Raw genomic sequence first — 18398 nt, 5'->3', positions numbered from 1 at the left:
ACAGATAGACATCACAGATATATTTTTTTTAAAGTAGGGGCGTGGATCAGAACCAGTCAGTATCTGGTGTGACCACCATTTGCCTCAGGCAGAGCGACACATCTCCTTTGCATAGAGTTGATCAGGCTGTTGATTGTGGCCTGTGGAATGTTGTCCAACTCCTCTTCAATAGCTGTGCGAAGTTGCTGGATGTTAGCTGCAACTGGAACACGCTGTCGTACATGTCAATCCAGAGCATCCCAAACATGCTCAATGGGTGAGATGTCTAGTGAGTATGCAGGCTACGGAAGAACTGGGACATTTTCAGCCTCCAGAAATTGTATACAGATCATGCTGAAACATGAGGTGATGGCAGTGGATGAATGGCACAACAATGAGCCTCAGGATCTCATCATACCCATGGGGTACTCGGTTCACATCGTTGACATCAGCAAACCGCTCGCCCACACAACGCCATACATGTGGTCTGTGGGACCGCTTGGATGTACTGCCAAATCTCTAAAATGACATTGGAGGCAGCTTATAGTAGAGAAATGAACATTAAAATATCTAGCAACAGCTCTGGTGGACATTCCTGCAGTAAGCATGCCAATTGCACGCTCCCTCAAAATCTGTGGCATTGTGTTGTTACAAAACTGCACATTTTAGAGTGGCCTTTTATTGTTCCCAGCACAAGGTGCACCTGTGTAATGATCATGCTGTTAAATCAGCTTCTTGATATGCCACACCTGTCAGGTGGATGGATTATATTGGCAAAGCAGAAATGCTCACTAACAGGGATGAAAACAAAAAGAGAGAATAATTTTAGGGATATTTTAGGGATATTTTTATTTCAGCTCATGAAACATGGGACCAACACTTTACATGTTGTGTTTCTATTTTTGTTCAGTGTAGTTAGTATAGCTACTGTAACTAGTATACTAGTTAGTTAGTGTAGCTACTGTAACAAGTATACTAGTTAGTCATCACTGATGAACACTACTCACACAGATTTGATTATTGATCACTAAACTGTTGGATGTTATGTGTGCTTATGACCCAGTACCACAGAAAGAGTCAGTGTAGTAGTGTGTTGGCGAAAATGTGTGTGTGTGTGTGTGTGTGTCATATTTCATCTGGAGACACTAACTAACCCTTCTTCAACTTAAGAGGCTCTACGTCTGGAGCGGTACTGATTTTTTTTTAGTTTTTAAAAACTTCATCTCATTCCTTTTCTTTAGTAATGTAATTTTAATTTATATGAATTGTACGAATGTTATGATTCACATTCCTGAATGTTTTAAGTGAAAAGGAAAATGGAATCTTGTCATTGTGTTTTTATTGTCTGAAGTTTTGGAAACACTGGAGAAGTAACAGAGCTGTAGTATGGCTGTATGTCTGAGTCCAAAATGGGACCCTATCGCCTATGTACTGCTTTACATATGACCGGCTCCCATCCCATAGGGACAACAAGTAGTGCACTGTATAGGGAATACAGCCATTTAGGACAGAGTCCTATGGGTTTTTCAAGTAGGCCTAAGACCAAGTCTAGTACAGCACAGGTACAGAGTTGTGAATTAGAGGAGCTAGGCTACCTCACTGTTTGGTGTTTTCACATGTCATTTGTCATTGATCAAAACGAGAATATTAAAGTGTTGACAGATATTCTGTTGTGATGTGATGGATGCAGGAAGGTGATGGAGGGAGCGAGGGAGGGCGGAAGGAAAGGAGGGAGGAAGGAAACGGAAATGTGTAATTTAACACATCTGTGTATTGACCACTGAGCAATACTTCTGTTAACTTGACTGTCAGTGTTTAGTGTAACATCATGACCCATCTCATTACTGTACCCAGTGTGCACAGACTACAATAACCTTTAGCTCACTTAGCTACGCTGTGTATCCTACGTCAGAGAGACGAGCCCCTTTTTTACCCAGCCAGAGGACAGAGAGACGAGCCCCTGTCACCCAGCCAGAGGACAGAGAGACGAGCCCCTGTCACCCAGCCAGAGGACAGAGAGACGAGCCCCTGTCACCCAGCCAGAGGACAGAGAGACGAGCCCCTGTCACCCAGCCAGAGGACAGAGAGACGAGCCCCTGTCACCCAGCCAGAGGACAGAGAGACGAGGCCCTGTCACCCAGCCAGAGGACAGAGAGACGAGGCCCTGTCACCCTTCCAGAGGACAGAGAGACGAGCCCCTGTCACCCAGCCAGAGGACAGAGAGACGAGCCCCTGTCACCCTTCCAGAGGACAGAGAGACGAGCCCCTGTCACCCAGCCAGAGGACAGAGAGACGAGGCCCTGTCACCCTTCCAGAGGACAGAGAGACGAGCCCCTGTCACCCAGCCAGAGGACAGAGAGACGAGGCCCTGTCACCCAGCCAGAGGACAGAGAGACGAGGCCCTGTCACCCTTCCAGAGGACAGAGAGACGAGCCCCTGTCACCCAGCCAGAGGACAGAGAGACGAGCCCCTGTCTTACCCAGCCAGAGGACAGAGAGACGAGGCCCTGTCACCCAGCCAGAGGACAGAGAGACGAGCCCCTGTCACCCAGCCAGAGGACAGAGAGACGAGGCCCTGTCACCCAGCCAGAGGACAGAGACACGAGCCCCTGTCACCCTTCCAGAGGACAGAGAGACGAGGCCCTGTCACCCAGCCAGAGGACAGAGAGACGAGCCCCTGTCACCCTTCCAGAGGACAGAGAGACGAGCCCCTGTCACCCAGCCAGATGACAGAGAGACGAGCCCCTGTCACCCAGCCAGAGGACAGAGAGACGAGCCCCTGTCACCCAGCCAGAGGACAGAGAGACGAGCCCCTGTCACCCAGCCAGAGGACAGAGAGACGAGGCCCTGTCACCCTTCCAGAGGACAGAGAGACGAGCCCCTGTCACCCAGCCAGAGGACAGAGAGAGGAGGCCCTGTCACCCAGCCAGAGGACAGAGAGACGAGCCCCTGTCACCCAGCCAGAGGACAGAGAGACGAGCCCCTGTCACCCAGCCAGAGGACAGAGAGACGAGCCCCTGTCACCCAGCCAGAGGACAGAGAGACGAGCCCCTGTCACCCAGCCAGAGGACAGAGAGACGAGCCCCTGTCACCCAGCCAGAGGACAGAGAGACGAGGCCCTGTCACCCTTCCAGAGGACAGAGAGACGAGCCCCTGTCACCCAGCCAGAGGACAGAGAGACGAGCCCCTGTCACCCAGCCAGAGGACAGAGAGGCGAGCCCCTGTCACCCAGCCAGAGGACAGAGAGACGAGCTCCTGTCACCCAGCCAGAGGACAGAGAGACGAGCCCCTGTCACCCAGCCAGAGGACAGAGAGACGAGCCCCTGTCACCCAGCCAATGGACAGAGCCAGGACAGAGACAGGACTAGGGTTGCTGCGGTGACTTACCGCCACACCGGCGGTACCGAGTCAAGAAGGCACTCAAATTCCATGTTACTGTTTAATTAAGGTAATTGGGCTTCTCCAAGCTCTGATGCTGCTGATGGTCATTAGTAACCTACTGAACTTGCTAACTGCCTGGTACTCAGCACTTTATTGTCCTTCTAATCACTCTGACGTCAATGCAAATCTAATCAAACACTTCATTAGAGCTCATGTTGCGCAACATTGCTATAGGCTATGCAATTGCGCAAGAAAACAGAGTGATGGCCTCTTCAAAAGAGGAGGATCCCATTAGCTTTCTATAGGCTAAGCCTACTATATTTATTTCTCATAATATTAAACACATTGTTTCTCTTTACAACAGGAGTATAGCCTGCCTGTCTGGCATGAAAATGAACCATTGGAAAAGCGTCCTTAATTCGCTATTTAAGTGTATGTATTTCTTTCCCCTGCTGGACCCTGTTTTGAGACGGTTGCATGATAATGGTCCATTCTAAATCAAAACAAATTTCACACAAAAGTTTGGGGTCACTTAGAAATGTCCTTGTTTTTTAAAGAAAAGCATTTTTTTTTTGTCAATTAAATTACATCAAATTATTTTTTTACCCCTTTTTCTCCCCAATTTTCATGGTATCCAATTGTTGTAGTAGCTACTATCTTGTCTCATCGCTACAACTCCCGTACGGGCTTGGGAGAGACGAAGGTTGAAAGTCATGCGACCTCCGATACACAACCCAACCAGCCGTACTGCTTCTTAACACAGCACGCATCCAACCCGGAAGCCAGCCGCACCAATGTGTCGGAGGGTACACCATGCACCTGGCAACCTTGGTTAGCGCGCACTGCGCCCGGCCCGCCACAGGAGTCGCTGGTGCGCGATGAGACAAGGACATCCCTACCGACCAAGCCCTCCCTAACCCGGACGATTCTAGGCCAATTGTGCGTCGCGGACCTCCCGGTCGCAGCCGGTTACGACAGAGCCTGGGCGCGAACCCAGGGACTCTGATGGCACAGCTGGCGTTGCAGTACAGCACCCTTAACCACTGCACCACCCAGGAGGCCCCAGAAACATTGTTAATGTTGTAAATGACTATTGTAGCTGGAAACAGCTGATTTTAATGGAATATCTACATAGGCGTAGAGGCCCATCATCAGTAACCATCACTCCGGTGTTCCAATGGCACGTTGTGTTAGCTAATCCAAGTTTATCATTTTAAAAGGCTAATTGATCATTAGAAAACCATTTTTTGCCATTATTTTAGCATAGCTGAAAACTGTTGTTCTGATTAAAGAAACAATAAAACTGGCCTTCTTTAGACTAGTTGAGTATCTGGAGCATCAGCATTTGTGGGTTCAATTATAGGCTCAAAATGGCCAGAAACAAATAACTTTCTTCAGAAACCCATCAGTGTATTCTTGTAAATGAAGGCTATTCCATGCGAGAAATGACAAAGAAATGCTGTGTACTACTCCCTTCACATTACAGCACAAACTGTCTCTAACCAAAATAGAAAGAGGAGTGGGAGGCCCCGGTGCACAACTGAGCAAGAGGACAAGCACATTAGAGTGCCACTAAAGTGGCCAAATAACTTCTTAAAATGAAGGGCATTAATCCGGGGGTTTAGAGCCTAACTGATGTGAGTTTCAAGTTTGAAGAAGAATTTTCACCATAAAAAAGCATTACATACATAATAGAATTTGCGGTCACTTTTAATAATGGTGGTTTCCTGCTAAAGGAACATTTGCGCTTATGGCATGTGTCCTTTCCTGTGTTTTATAATATGAAGAAATAGCTTAATAGTTTGTCAACATTTTAAGCTAAACATTCTGATCTGTTGCGTCAGCCACATTAACCTCTCTAGGGTACCTGGGAGGGTAGTGTCCCACCTCGTCAACAGCCAGTGAAACTGCAGGGTGCCAAATTCAAAACAACAGAAATCCCATAATTAAAATTCCTCAAACATACATGTATTTTACACCATTTTAAAGATACACTTGTTGTAAATCCAGCCACAGTGTCCGATTTCAAAAAGGCTTTATGACAAAAGCAATCCAAACGATTATGTTAGGTCAGAGCCAAGTCACAGGAAAACACAGCCATTTTTAGGAGTCACAAAAAGCAGAAATATAGATAAAATTAATCACTAACCTTTGATGATCTTCATCAGATGACACTCATAAAACTTCATGTTACACAATACATGTATGTTTGGTTCGGTAAAGTTCATATTTATATCCCAAAATCTGAGTTTACATTGGCGCGTTATGTTCAGTAGTTCCAAAAACATCCGGTGATATTGCAGAGAGCCACATCATTTTACAGAAATACTCATTATAAATGTCAATGAAAATACAATTGTTAGACATGGAAATATAGATACACTTCTCCTTAATGCAACCGCTGTGTCAGATTTCAAAAAAACTTTACGGAAAAAGCAAACCATGCAATAATCTGAGTACAGCGCTCAGACGACAAATCAAGCCAAATTGATATCCGCCATGTTGGAGTCAACAGAAGTCAGAAATAGCATTATAAATATTCACTTACCTTTGATGATCTTCATCAGAATGCACTCAAAGGAATCCCAGTTCCACAATAAATGTTTGTTTTGTTTGATAATGTCGATAATGATTTCCCACTTCCTGGTTGGATTTCTTTCTCAGGTTTTTGCCTGCCATATGAGTTCTGTTATACTCACATACATCATTCAAACAGTTTTAGAAGTTTCAGAGTGTTTTCTATCCAAATCTACCAATGTATATGCATATTCTAGCTTTTATGGCTGAGAAGCAAGCAGTTTAATTTGGGCACGCCCCCTAGAGATTTAAGTAAAAAAGTTTTTTTTTTATGCTAGTAGTTGTGTTAATTTGGGATCTATTGCACCCCACAACTGTCCCAGACTGTTTGGAATATTTATTTCTTGCACAGAATAGAATAGGTTGACTTTTGTACTATGGGGGATAGTAGATTGACATAGGCTAGTGCTTTTGCTGATCGTTAGGCCTACTCATCTTGTTGGCTGACGAAAAGTAAATGTGGACAGCTCTTCCAATATCTTCAAAATGCACCTCGGAATTGGATAAGGACGCACGCAGTTGTGCCCCCGATGTGTCTGTCTTCACTTGTAGCCTGTGAGAAAGACCTGATCACGTGATGCAGAGCCATGTGAGTGAGAGGCACTTTGGATTGTGCAGCACTCCGGGAGAAGGGCACAACGCAGCACTCCGTGACGCAAAATGCACGCATTTTTTTTTACAGACAGATGCATTACAGACACAAAGGGGATGCCACTGTGAAATTCGAGGCATTATCAAGTGCTTGTCAAATTGTGAGTGAGAGACTATTGAAGTGTTTGCAGCCTGCGCAAAAACAACTAAGCAGTGCTCATGCCTTTCAAGCCTTAGAATGTATTGAAAATCTAAACATATAACCCAATGTTTATCACAACTAAAGTTACATAAATAACTGTAAATTAAGCATATAGAAATACTAGTTTCTTTGTTACCCGCGCAACACAGAATAGCCGCTATATTACATGGATTTATTAGACTTTTTAAAATGTAGATGGTCTGCATTAATTGATTGTAGGCTATGTGTGGAAGCCAGGAGATGCTAAATGTGTTTGTGAATTAACGGTCAATTACCGTGAGACCAACAGTTATTTGCGTGACAATCACCAGCTGACTAAATTTCGTGACCGCCACAGCCCTAGACAGGAAACAGCCATGACAAAGACAGGACATACAGGTGTGTGTGTGTGTGTGTGTGTGTGTGTGGTCAGCTGAACTGAGTGATCTGTTTCTGTCTGTAACTGAGTTAGGGATCAGTGAGATCCAGAGGAGGAAATGACATAAAGACAACCTGCCTTCTGCTCCCTGATTCTGTCATAAGAGTTCGAACATTCCATTCCTTTTGGCCCTCCTCTGCTGAACTACTTCCTAGAGAATCTTGAAGATTCCCTGTTTAATGACATCACAGTCTAATCCATCTTGATCTCATTTTGTTTTCCTGGTTTGAATGTCCTGTCTCTATGAACACAATGTGTTGATGGTGATCACTGGTCGGAGCGAGCCAAGTGAGGCAGTGGATGAGAAACAGGAAAATCCCACTAAATAGGGCCAGAGAAAAGTCTCACTATGCTTGTGTGTTTGTGTATGAGATTGGTATCCTTATCTCGTGTGTGTGTGTGTGTCCTGGCACTGAGCCAATCAAATTATACTTATGGGAACCAAAACAGGAAGTGAGGCGCCAAAGTCACTAGGACACAGAGGGCAGGACTGACACACACACACACATCCCTGCTAGAGCTAGGAAAGTTGGAATGATTACTGTAACAGATCACGGCACTGATGACAACCCCACCCACCCCGACAAAACACACAAATACACTCATGTTTTTATAATCACTACTCTTACGTAGCCAGAGGTCATATCATAGGAAACACAGAGGAACCTATAGAAGTTTGACACGTGACGCTACATGGACAGACACCATCAATAGGTTGAACACTGACTGGGGTTAATTACAGACATCTCTATGAAGTCATAATAACGCAATCTTCTGTCTGACTGAGTCAGTGTTGTGCTGGTCATCACAAGGTTTCCTGACAAAATGGCACCCTTTCCCCTATATAGTGTACTACGTTTGACCAGGGCCTATAGGCAATAGGGTTAGAAGTAGTGCACTATGTAGGGAATAGGGTGCCCATTTGGGATGTAACCTCAGAATGTTGTTTTTGTTGCTGTTATAGGTTCTGTGGAAGCTTAACAGATCAATCCCATAATGCCACAGTGTTTTCTCACTGGGCACAGACGTCAGTTCGACGTCTAGTTTTGATTTACACTTGGTTGAGTTGTCAACTAGCGTGAATACATAGTTAAATCACCCCCCCCCCCCCCCCCCCCCCCCCATGGAATGAAATTTCCTTGAGATGATGACTTTTTTGCAAATCCAATTAGTTTTCCATGTCGATCACATTGATCATCACATTGATGGTCACATTGATTCTTTGGGTTGGAGTCCCGTGGAAACAAGGTTCACTTAAACCAATTGTTTTCCCAGTGGGTTAGCACTGTGGCGAGGTGCTGCTCACGCCACACGACACAACTGACCAACAACAATCCTGTATTAATTATAGATGTATCATGCTTGTTGTTTATCGAGTGTCTCAGATCTGCTGGTTTAAACGGCTCGGTAGGATTCCCTCACGGCATTTCAGCCGCTGTTCAACAACGTCAATAAAACCGCCGGACAGCTGTTGGGCTAAACTCCATGGCTGTGTCTGTATTGGCTCTCTTTTCACCCATACAGTGCTCTATGTTTGATCAGGGCCTATAGGGCTGTGGTTAAGTAGTGCGTCATTTGGGGACATCAATACAGAGCGTAGAGCTAAAGACAGCCTGCCCACAGGGCACAAATGGGTTGAACCGAAGTTGTTTCAACGTAATTTGTTAACGTATTGTGAGGTGGAGTCTACGTAGAAAATACACTGGATTTGAAAAAAGTAATCAACTGTTGTTTTGAGGGTGAAATTTCAATCACAGGATTACGTCACCATGGTAACACATATTCAACATAAACAAACCTTGTATATATGTTGAATTTGTACCTTTTGAAAAAAACGTTGATTCTTCAACGTTATATCCACATTCAGAAAAAAAACTATAGGCTGGACAGCACCTCCTGCTGGAGAGTTGATCTATCTACAGCACCTCCTGCTGGAGAGTTGATAATCTACAGCACCTCCTGCTGGAGAGTTGATCTATCTACAGCACCTCCTGCTGGAGAGTTGATAATCTACAGCACCTCCTACTGGAGAGATGATCTATCTACAGCACCTCCTACTGGAGAGTTGATCTATCTACAGCACCTACTACTGTAGAGTTGATCTATCTACAGCACCTCCTACTGGAGAGTTGATCTATCTACAGCACCTCCTACTGGAGAGTTGATCTATCTACACCACCTCCTACTGGAGAGTTGATCTATCTACACCACCTCCTACTGGAGAGTTGATCTATCTACAGCACCTCCTACTGGAGAGTTGATCTATCTACACCACCTCCTACTGGAGAGTTGATCTATCTACAGCACCTCCTACTGGAGAGTTGATCTATCTACACCACCTCCTACTGGAGAGTTGATCTATCTACACCACCTCCTACTGGAGAGTTGATCTATCTGCAGCTACCCCTTCGGTCTCCCATCCAGGGTTTTAGCCAAGCCCAGTTTAGCTTTGATATTCGTCACTGACTACTACCAATGTGCTGTCGTGAGAATGAGCATTGAGAGATCTCTTTAATAACTAAACATATGCCCTGATGCTATGGAAGTCATTCCAAAGGGAAGGTTTAACAGAGCAAATAAAACGGAACCATACTTTCACTCATATATCATCAACAAGACTATTTAGGACTATATAGTATCTGCAGTCATCAACAGCTATTGTTTCAATTCAGCACAGGATGCATGGGGTGGCAAGGTAGCCTAGTGGTTAGAGCGTTGGACTAGTAACTAGAAGGTTGCAAGTTCAAACCCCTGAGCTGACAAGGTACAAATCTGTCGTTCTGCCCCTGAACAGGCAGTTAACCCACTGTTCCTAGACCAGTTAACCCACTGTTCCTAGACCAGTTAACCCACTGTTCCTAGACCAGTTAACCCACTGTTCCTAGACCAGTTAACTCACTGTTCCTAGACCAGTTAACCCACTGTTCCTAGGCCGTCATTGAAAATAAGAATTTGTTCTTAACTGACTTGCCTCGTTAAATAAAGATACAATTGAAAAAAATCTAAAAACAGACAATACTTCAAGCTTTGGTTGATTTTTAACAGAATCTACAAGTGAATCATTAATATGTTAGATTTACATGTCCGTCTCAACCAAAAATCTAAGTTAAAGAATAGAATAAGGACTACAACTAATCAAACTTTAAATACACTTTTAGATAAAGTATTTGATTTAAGGTGGAGACGTGAATCCAGCATACACATTATTCATTTGCAGACATGATTAAATTAAAGCCAGACTAAGTGGTTAGAGCGTTGGACTAGTAACCGAAAGGTTGCAAGATCAAATCCCCGAGCTGACATGGTAAACATCCCTGAACCGGCAGTTAACCCACTGTTCCTAGCCAGTCATTGTAAATTTTAAAAATGTTCTTAACTGACTTGCCTAGTTAAATAAATAAACAACATCCATGGCCACATGTTGACCTACTGTAGCATATGAATAAATGCCTTCTTATGTAATCATAGAAAGCTGAATTTTCAAGATAACGTGCAAAAGCTGCAGGACTGTGGAGATCTTCACTATCACTGTAATAATCTGTGCAGAATCTCCAACAGCGTTGATCTCTTGCACCATGTACTTTTTAAATGTAATCTCAACTGTAATCTAGTTCATTTTGGTTCTGCTGATAAAGATAAAGCACAGTGAGAACACATTACATTGTTGTATAAATACAAAATATTTCACATTGTTTTTCCCATTTGAACTTTTGTTGCTCTTTTTAAAAGGATTGAAAGGATTGAAAGGACAGATGACAACTAAACCAAAAATCAGACGTTGTTTTTTTCCATTGGAATTTGGTTGTGCTTTCATGTAGTTGAAAGCATAGTGATAACACATTGGGAATTGCAACTAACTTCTGGCTGACCTTTTTTGAAGTGGGTGAATAAAGGTTGAAATCTCATTGATCAACGTCTCTACCAAATATGACCAACATTTTGAAATGATGTGGGTGTGTCCAGTGGGTGGTGCGTGAGCTGGCATGAGATCACTTTGTTCTCCAGTGGTTCCCAAACCTCTCAAACTTCTCCTCGGGGACCCCCAACGATTCCATGTATTTGATCTAGTCCATAGGTATCACCGCCGATTTTTTGCAATTGTCAACTAATCATCTAGCTAGCTCTTGATTAGCTGAATTAGCTGAGCTAGTTCAGGGCTACAACAATATTGTGAAACGTCTGAGGAGAAGTTTGAAAACACCTGCTATAACCAATATCTCTGTCGATGCTGTAAATGTGTGGTGAATGCCGGGTGTAGCATAACCAGGACTTACACAGGACTTACACCAAGAGGCTCAAATCTTTTGATGAAGTTACTCGGTGTCATACGAAGGACTCTTTGAGTACCCACAGGAGGGGACTCAACAAATACAGCTCTATGACTGGGCTAAGCTCTGGATTCCATAGTAGAGCCCTATGGATCCAAAATGAATAGCTACAGCTAGTGGTCACTGTCCACCTGACAACCACAACCCACCTGATATCTACCTAGCAAATACCTCTCCTACCCACAAATTGTAGGCTTTCGGTGTGTGTGTGCGTGTGAGCACACCTAAGTTTCACACTCTCAAACAATTTATAAATGCCCTGTCATCATGATATGAGAGAGGGAAGGAGGGAGAGAGAGAGAGAAAGAGGGAGAAATGAAGTGTGTGAGAGAGAGAGAGAAGGACTGAGGGAGGGAGTCCTAGAGAGAGAAAAGGAGAGAGAGAGGAAGAGGGAGTGAGAGAAGAGGTGAACACTAACTCAGGTTCATAGGCTGGGTTTATGGTCTGTTATAATAACACAGCTGACTGTGTGGCTGGTCTGACTGTAAAGATTTACTGTACTTAGTGAGGCAGTGGTCAGCATTAGCTACGGCTGCACAATAACAATGGAAACACTACTGACGTCATGCATAGAAGGTGATGATACCTCTCTAAAAGTCTCTTCACACTTACTAAACTTTTGGTAACCATGGGCTACACATATTACTCACGTAAACTGGTGTACTTGTTACATCTCAACCCAGCCTGGTCTCATAGATTGGACGTAACATAGTAAACGTAAATCTGGGAAACTCAAATTTAGTATGATATGTTACATTTGGTATGGTTACGTAAGACAAACGGTTACTTGAAGCAAAAACAAATGTTAGCTAACCCAAAAACACATGTTAGCTAACCCTTCCCCTAACCCCAACTTTAACCATTACACATAGCCCTTCCACTAACCTTAAACCTATCTCCTAACCTTAACCCCTAGCCTAGCTAACTTCAAGCCAGATAGCTAACATCAGTGTTAATCACCTAGCCACCTAGCTAACATTAGCCACAAATAATTTGGAATTCGTAAAAAAATCATATGTTTTGCAAATTCATAATATATTGTACATTTTGCTCATTTGTGGCATGCGAAATGGATGATGGACATCCAGAAATGAATACATACCAAACGAAACAAAACATATCATAGTAAATGGAGTGTCTCAGATTTACATACACAATAATACAAAATGCTCTGAGACCAAGTTGCTCGACCGGTATGCACGACACTCAACCAACAGTTGCCCCCCCTTGAAGCAGCGCATATTTGTCTCCTTGAGCCAACACTCCTACAGTGTACATGGTAATAGCAGAGCAATGGTTTTGAAGCAGCTGAAATGTATAGACATTTTATATTTGAAATTTGTGGTATTGAGTTTTTACCTGAAATTGCATTAACATCCTGTTACATTCTGAAATTGTTGCAGTAGCTGCCAGCTGCACTGAGCCTTGTAAAACTATGGAAGCCCATCACCACCAAAACCATGTCAAATGTAGATCATACAAATAGGATTTCCCCCCCCACTTGTAACATTGTGTTGATTTCAGAGGTGGCACCACAGGTCCCAGAGTGGTGTGGAGGGGGAGGGATTATTGTGATAATTTCAGAGGTGATAGCAGGCTAACCTAACCATCTCCGGACCTAGTAGTAATAAATCAGATGAACAAAAGGTTTTATATGGGCTATGATGGTACCAGTAGCAGTAGGGTGGTAAAATCACTATGGAAGCCAAGCCCCCCCCAAATAAGTCATATTATTGTGTTGTGACAATTGCATTGTTTGCTCTATAATTTTTTAGTTCATATGCGTTGACACGGTGATATATAGGCCTAAGGCCGAGACAATAAGGACAAAGTGGCAGAATAAATTTAACCACACCTTTGTTTCATCACAAAACCGGAGAGCAACCTCTGTCCGATGTAGGTCATTTTAACAAACAGTTAAATGGCCTGTAGCATGGTCAAGCAAGTTAATGTTTCTGACATTTCTGGACTACTAAACAAATGGTGATTTAGAACCACAGAGTTATTGCAAGTTGCAAAGAAAACAAGAGCTGCCTCCACTATTCCAAGCACCATTTCAACTTCAACATTTCAACATCCTCAAATCACCTCTGCTTAGTCTAATACAGTGACAACTAAAAGATAACAAAAACGATTTATTCCAATCAACGTAAGTTAAATTTGAAGGGTTCTGTCGATAGTTCTTATGTGTGTGTGTGTGTGAATGCAAGTAGAAAAAAACATGTTGATTCACCCTCCTCTCTTTCATATTGACGAAACGGTCATACCGTATGCTTTTAGTTTTTGTTGTCATAGGCTACCTGGCTAAAATGCTTGCTCTCTAGTCTAACTTCCTTTCCAACGATGAGCCAGCTAGTTAACATTAGCCTACTACATCTAGCTTCATACTGAACTTCCACCCCTCTCAGGCTAGACGCACAATGTATGAATTTATGGTTGGATCAGAATCGCCATTATAATCATTAATCAGTACGGAGAATTAAGTAAAACCACAAGTCCAAATGCTGATTGGCTATTGTTTTATTATTTATTTATTTTGTATCAAGGGAGACCAAATGCTCGTTGGCTTCCCTTGCATTCAATGCTTTGGGTGGCAAAAAATGTCATACTTCTTTTGACCAGACAGCATCAGATAGATGGGCTACACATACAGAGACAGAGGTGCGCTGTTTCGCTCTCTTGGATGCTTTCTCTGGTGAGATACAGTACATTCAGCCTCTTGCGAATTGAAGGAAAATTATGAAACGTAGAGAGACAAAAGATTATTTGTTTTTTTGTGTGTATTTTTTTTGGGGGGGGGGGGGGCTGGCTTCCCTTGGCATCCATGAATACATGACACTGGATGGGGCCACATACGTTTTCTAATCAGGTCATGTGTTGTTGTTTTTTAAACGATTGGAAAAACTAAGGAGGATGAAAACCTTAAAACCTTTTACACAGACACAGACAAAAATAAATGGTCTGCATCGTTAAACCTTTGTATCTGTAATTAAAAAGATACTCATACCGTATACAATCACTATTGTGTTGATCGATTAATTCTAGTCAATCATTTGAGATTAAAAAGGCCTAGGTAGCCTAGTCACCTTTTGTTTGAATATAAACCACATTTGATCACATTCACGTTTTGTCAGAACACAAATAAATGAGCCAATTTTAGGCTATAAATGCATAGCTTAGGCTATAGAATCATGACGTTACGTTTCCCCTGGCCCAGATGGGATCAGAGCGCATAGACTTCTCTAGGCTACCTGCAGCTGTGGTTGTTATCAGTAGACTTCTCTAGGCTACCTGCAGCTGTGGTTGTAATCAGTAGACTTCTCTAGGCTACCTGCAGCTGTGGTTGTAATCAGTAGACTTCTCTAGGCTACCTGCAGCTGTGGTTGTAATCAGTAGGCTACAGTTGATCAGACTGAAGCACAAGCTAATTGCGCACGTTGACAAATCACGAGGCATTTTTTTGCCAGCCACAACGAAAGGTAAGGCAAGTATGGAATGTGAATTGATAAGTTTGTCTTTTGCCACCCCGCTCCTCAGACTGTCCTTCATATCTCCTAGTGGAATAGCAGAAACACCTGAGAGGTTGTGTGTGTGTGTGTGTGTGTGTCATGAGACTGGGTATGGTGAGAAGGAGAACATGTTCAGTACACCTCTCTCTTATCAGGACTGATCAGAACAACAACAAGAGAGAGGATTTGAGTCCAACCCTCTTCAACATACAGTGCCTTGCGAAAGTATTCGGCCCCCTTGAACTTTGCGACCTTTTGCCACATTTCAGGCTTCAAACATAAAGATATAAAACAGTTTTTTTTGTGAAGAATCAACAACAAGTGGGACACAATCATGAAGTGGAACGACATTTATTGGATATTTCAAACTTTTTTAACAAATCAAAAACTGAAAAATTGGGCGTGCAAATTTATTCAGCCCCTTTACTTTCAGTGCAGCAAACTCTCTCCAGAAGTTCAGTGAGGATCTCTGAATGATCCAATGTTGACCTAAATGACTATTGATGATAAATACAATCCACCTGTGTGTAATCAAGTCTCCGTATAAATGCACCTGCACTGTGATAGTCTCAGAGGTCCGTTAAAAGCGCAGAGAGCATCATGAAGAACAAGGAACACACCAGGCAGGTCCGAGATACTGTTGTGAAGAAGTTTAAAGCCGGATTTGGATACAAAAAGATTTCCCAAGCTTTAAACATCCCAAGGAGCACTGTGCAAGCGATAATATTGAAATGGAAGGAGTATCAGACCACTGCAAATCTTCCAATCCAAATTGGAGTCCACCTGTGGTACATTCGACTGATTGGACATGATATGGAAAGAAAGGCTGTCTATATAAGGTCCTACAGTTGACAGTGCATGTCAGAGCAAAAACCAAGCCATGAGGTCGATGCAATTGTCCGTAGAGCTCCGAGACAAGATTGTGTCGAGACACAGATCTGGGGAAGGGAACCAAAACATTTCTGCAGTATTGAAGGTCACCAACAACACAGTGGCCTCTATCATTCTCAAATGGAAGAAGTTTGGAAACACCAATACTCTTCCTAGAGCTGGCTGCACGGACAAACTGAGCAATCGGGGGAGAAGAGAGGAGACCAAGAACCTGATGGTCACTCTGACAGAGATCCAGAGTTCCTCTGTGGAGATGGGAGAATCTTCCAGAAGGACAACCATCTCTGCAGCACTCCACCAATCAGTCATTTGTGGTATAGTGGTGATGAAACCAAGATTGAACTCTTTGGCCTGAATACCAAGCATCAAGTCTGGAGGAAACCTGGCACCATCCCTACGGTGAAGCATGCTGGTGGCAGCATCATGATGTGGGGATGTTTTCAGTGACAGGGACTGCTAGACTAGTCAGGATTGAGGGAAAGATGAACAGAGCAAATTACAGAGATATCCTTGATGAAAACCTGCTCCAGAGCACCCAGGACCTCAGACTAGGAGAATAAATTGAGAAACTCCCCAAATACATGTGTGAAATTCTTTTTGCATCATACCCAAGAAGACTCGAGGCTGTAATCGCTGCCAAAGGTGCTTCAATAAAGTACTGAGTAAAGGGTCTGAATACTTATGTAAATGTGATATTTCAGAATGACCATACTAGAGACATATTTCCCTCAGATTACACAAATACACAAAGAATTAGAAAACAAACCCAATTTTGATAAACTCCCGTATCTATTGAGTGAAATACCACAGTGTGCCATCACAGCATTATTATCTAGTTCACTTGCTTTGGCAATGTTAACATACGTTTGAAGGGTAACACACACAAAGCTGTTGACGAGGAGAGGCTGAGAAGGACATCTAAATGGTTAGACTTGACAGTGTTTTTTTTAGAGAAGAAAAGACCAACAGAACAGCAAAGTTCAGAAAGAACACACACCAGGGACAGACTGGGACCCAAAATATAAATCAGCATTTCTAACACACCGGCCCCCACATCGGCCCCCACATCGGCCCATTGTTTAACAGATAACGATCATTTTGCCTAAAACCCAAGTTAGACAGGCCCGCTGGGCTAAAAATGGAACAGCCCATCTGACAGTTGCCTGAAATGCCAGATGGCCAGTCCTCCCCTGACACACACTATAAATCCTTATAGCTCAGAGAATAAGATCTGGTAAAATGGGTTCTCACCTCCACATACTGTACACACGCACACACACATATACACACACTAGTATCTCTCCATCAGTGTACCTCTCTGTGTATCTTCCAGTAAATCACTGTGTATATTTATTGTCCTGAAAGACAGTTGTGCAGATTATAAAAGCCCCTCCACCTAATCCCCAGAAAAAAATAGTTCCGCTGTAGATAAGCCCAGGCTTTGTTCTCCTCCTGATTTAAATCTAAATCAGGGCTTACGACATGGATAGTCCCAAATAGTAACATTTTCCTTACTTAGTGCACTACTATTAACCAGGACCCATTGCAGTCTGGTCAAAAGTAGTGCACTATATTTTTACCTTTATTTAGCTAGGCAAGTAGTTATTTAGTTAAGAACAAATTCTTATTTTCAATGACGGCCTGGGAACAGTGGGTTAACTGCCTGTTCAGGGGCAGAACGACAGATTTGTACCTTGTCAACTTGGGAGTTTGAACTTGCAACCTTCCGGTTACTAGTCCAACGCTTTAACCACTAGGCTACCCTGTTGCCCCATATAGGAAAAAGGGTGGCATTTGGGCCAGAGAGGAAGTGATGAAATTGATTACTCTCAGTGACAGCTACTCTCAGTGACAGCTACTCCCAGTGACAGCTACTCCCAGTAACAGCTACTCTCAGTGACAGCTACTCTCAGTGACAGCTACTCTCAGTGACAGATACTCTCAGTGACAGATACTCTCAGTAACAGCTACTCTCAGTAACAGCTACTCTCAGTAACAGCTACTCTCAGTAACAGCTACTCCCAGTAACAGCTACTCTCAGTGACAGCTACTCTCAGTGACAGCTACTCTCAGTGACAGCTACTCTCAGTGACAGCTACTCCCAGTGACAGCTACTCTCAGTGACAGCTACCCTATTTGACACCTACTATCAGTGACAGCTACTCTGTGACAGCAACTCTATGTGTGTGTGTGTTTGTGTGCATGTCTGTGCCAGTTTGTGTTGCTTAACAGTCAATGACAGCTACTCTCAGTGACAGCAACTCTCTGTGACAGCAAAAGTTATCAAAAACCAACCTGTCAAAAAAAATGCATTCTGTGACAAAAGTTAGAAATAGTTTTTTTTATCTCCAATAAGATTTATTGTAAAGTCACGGTTGAGGGTTGAATGGGTCCAAGCGTCATACTGACGGTACCTACAGTGTGTGTGTGTGTGTGTGTTTGTTGAGGATTGGTTTGGTGGCTTATACCTTTGTACTCCACAGCTTTAGGCTCAAAGTCCTCTGGAGAGGCTGAGAACAGCAG

The sequence above is a fragment of the Oncorhynchus kisutch genome, linkage group LG29, assembly GCF_002021735.2.
Source record: "Oncorhynchus kisutch isolate 150728-3 linkage group LG29, Okis_V2, whole genome shotgun sequence".
Taxonomy (NCBI): Eukaryota; Metazoa; Chordata; class Actinopteri; order Salmoniformes; family Salmonidae; genus Oncorhynchus; species Oncorhynchus kisutch.
This window is presented reverse-complemented; position numbering follows the sequence as displayed.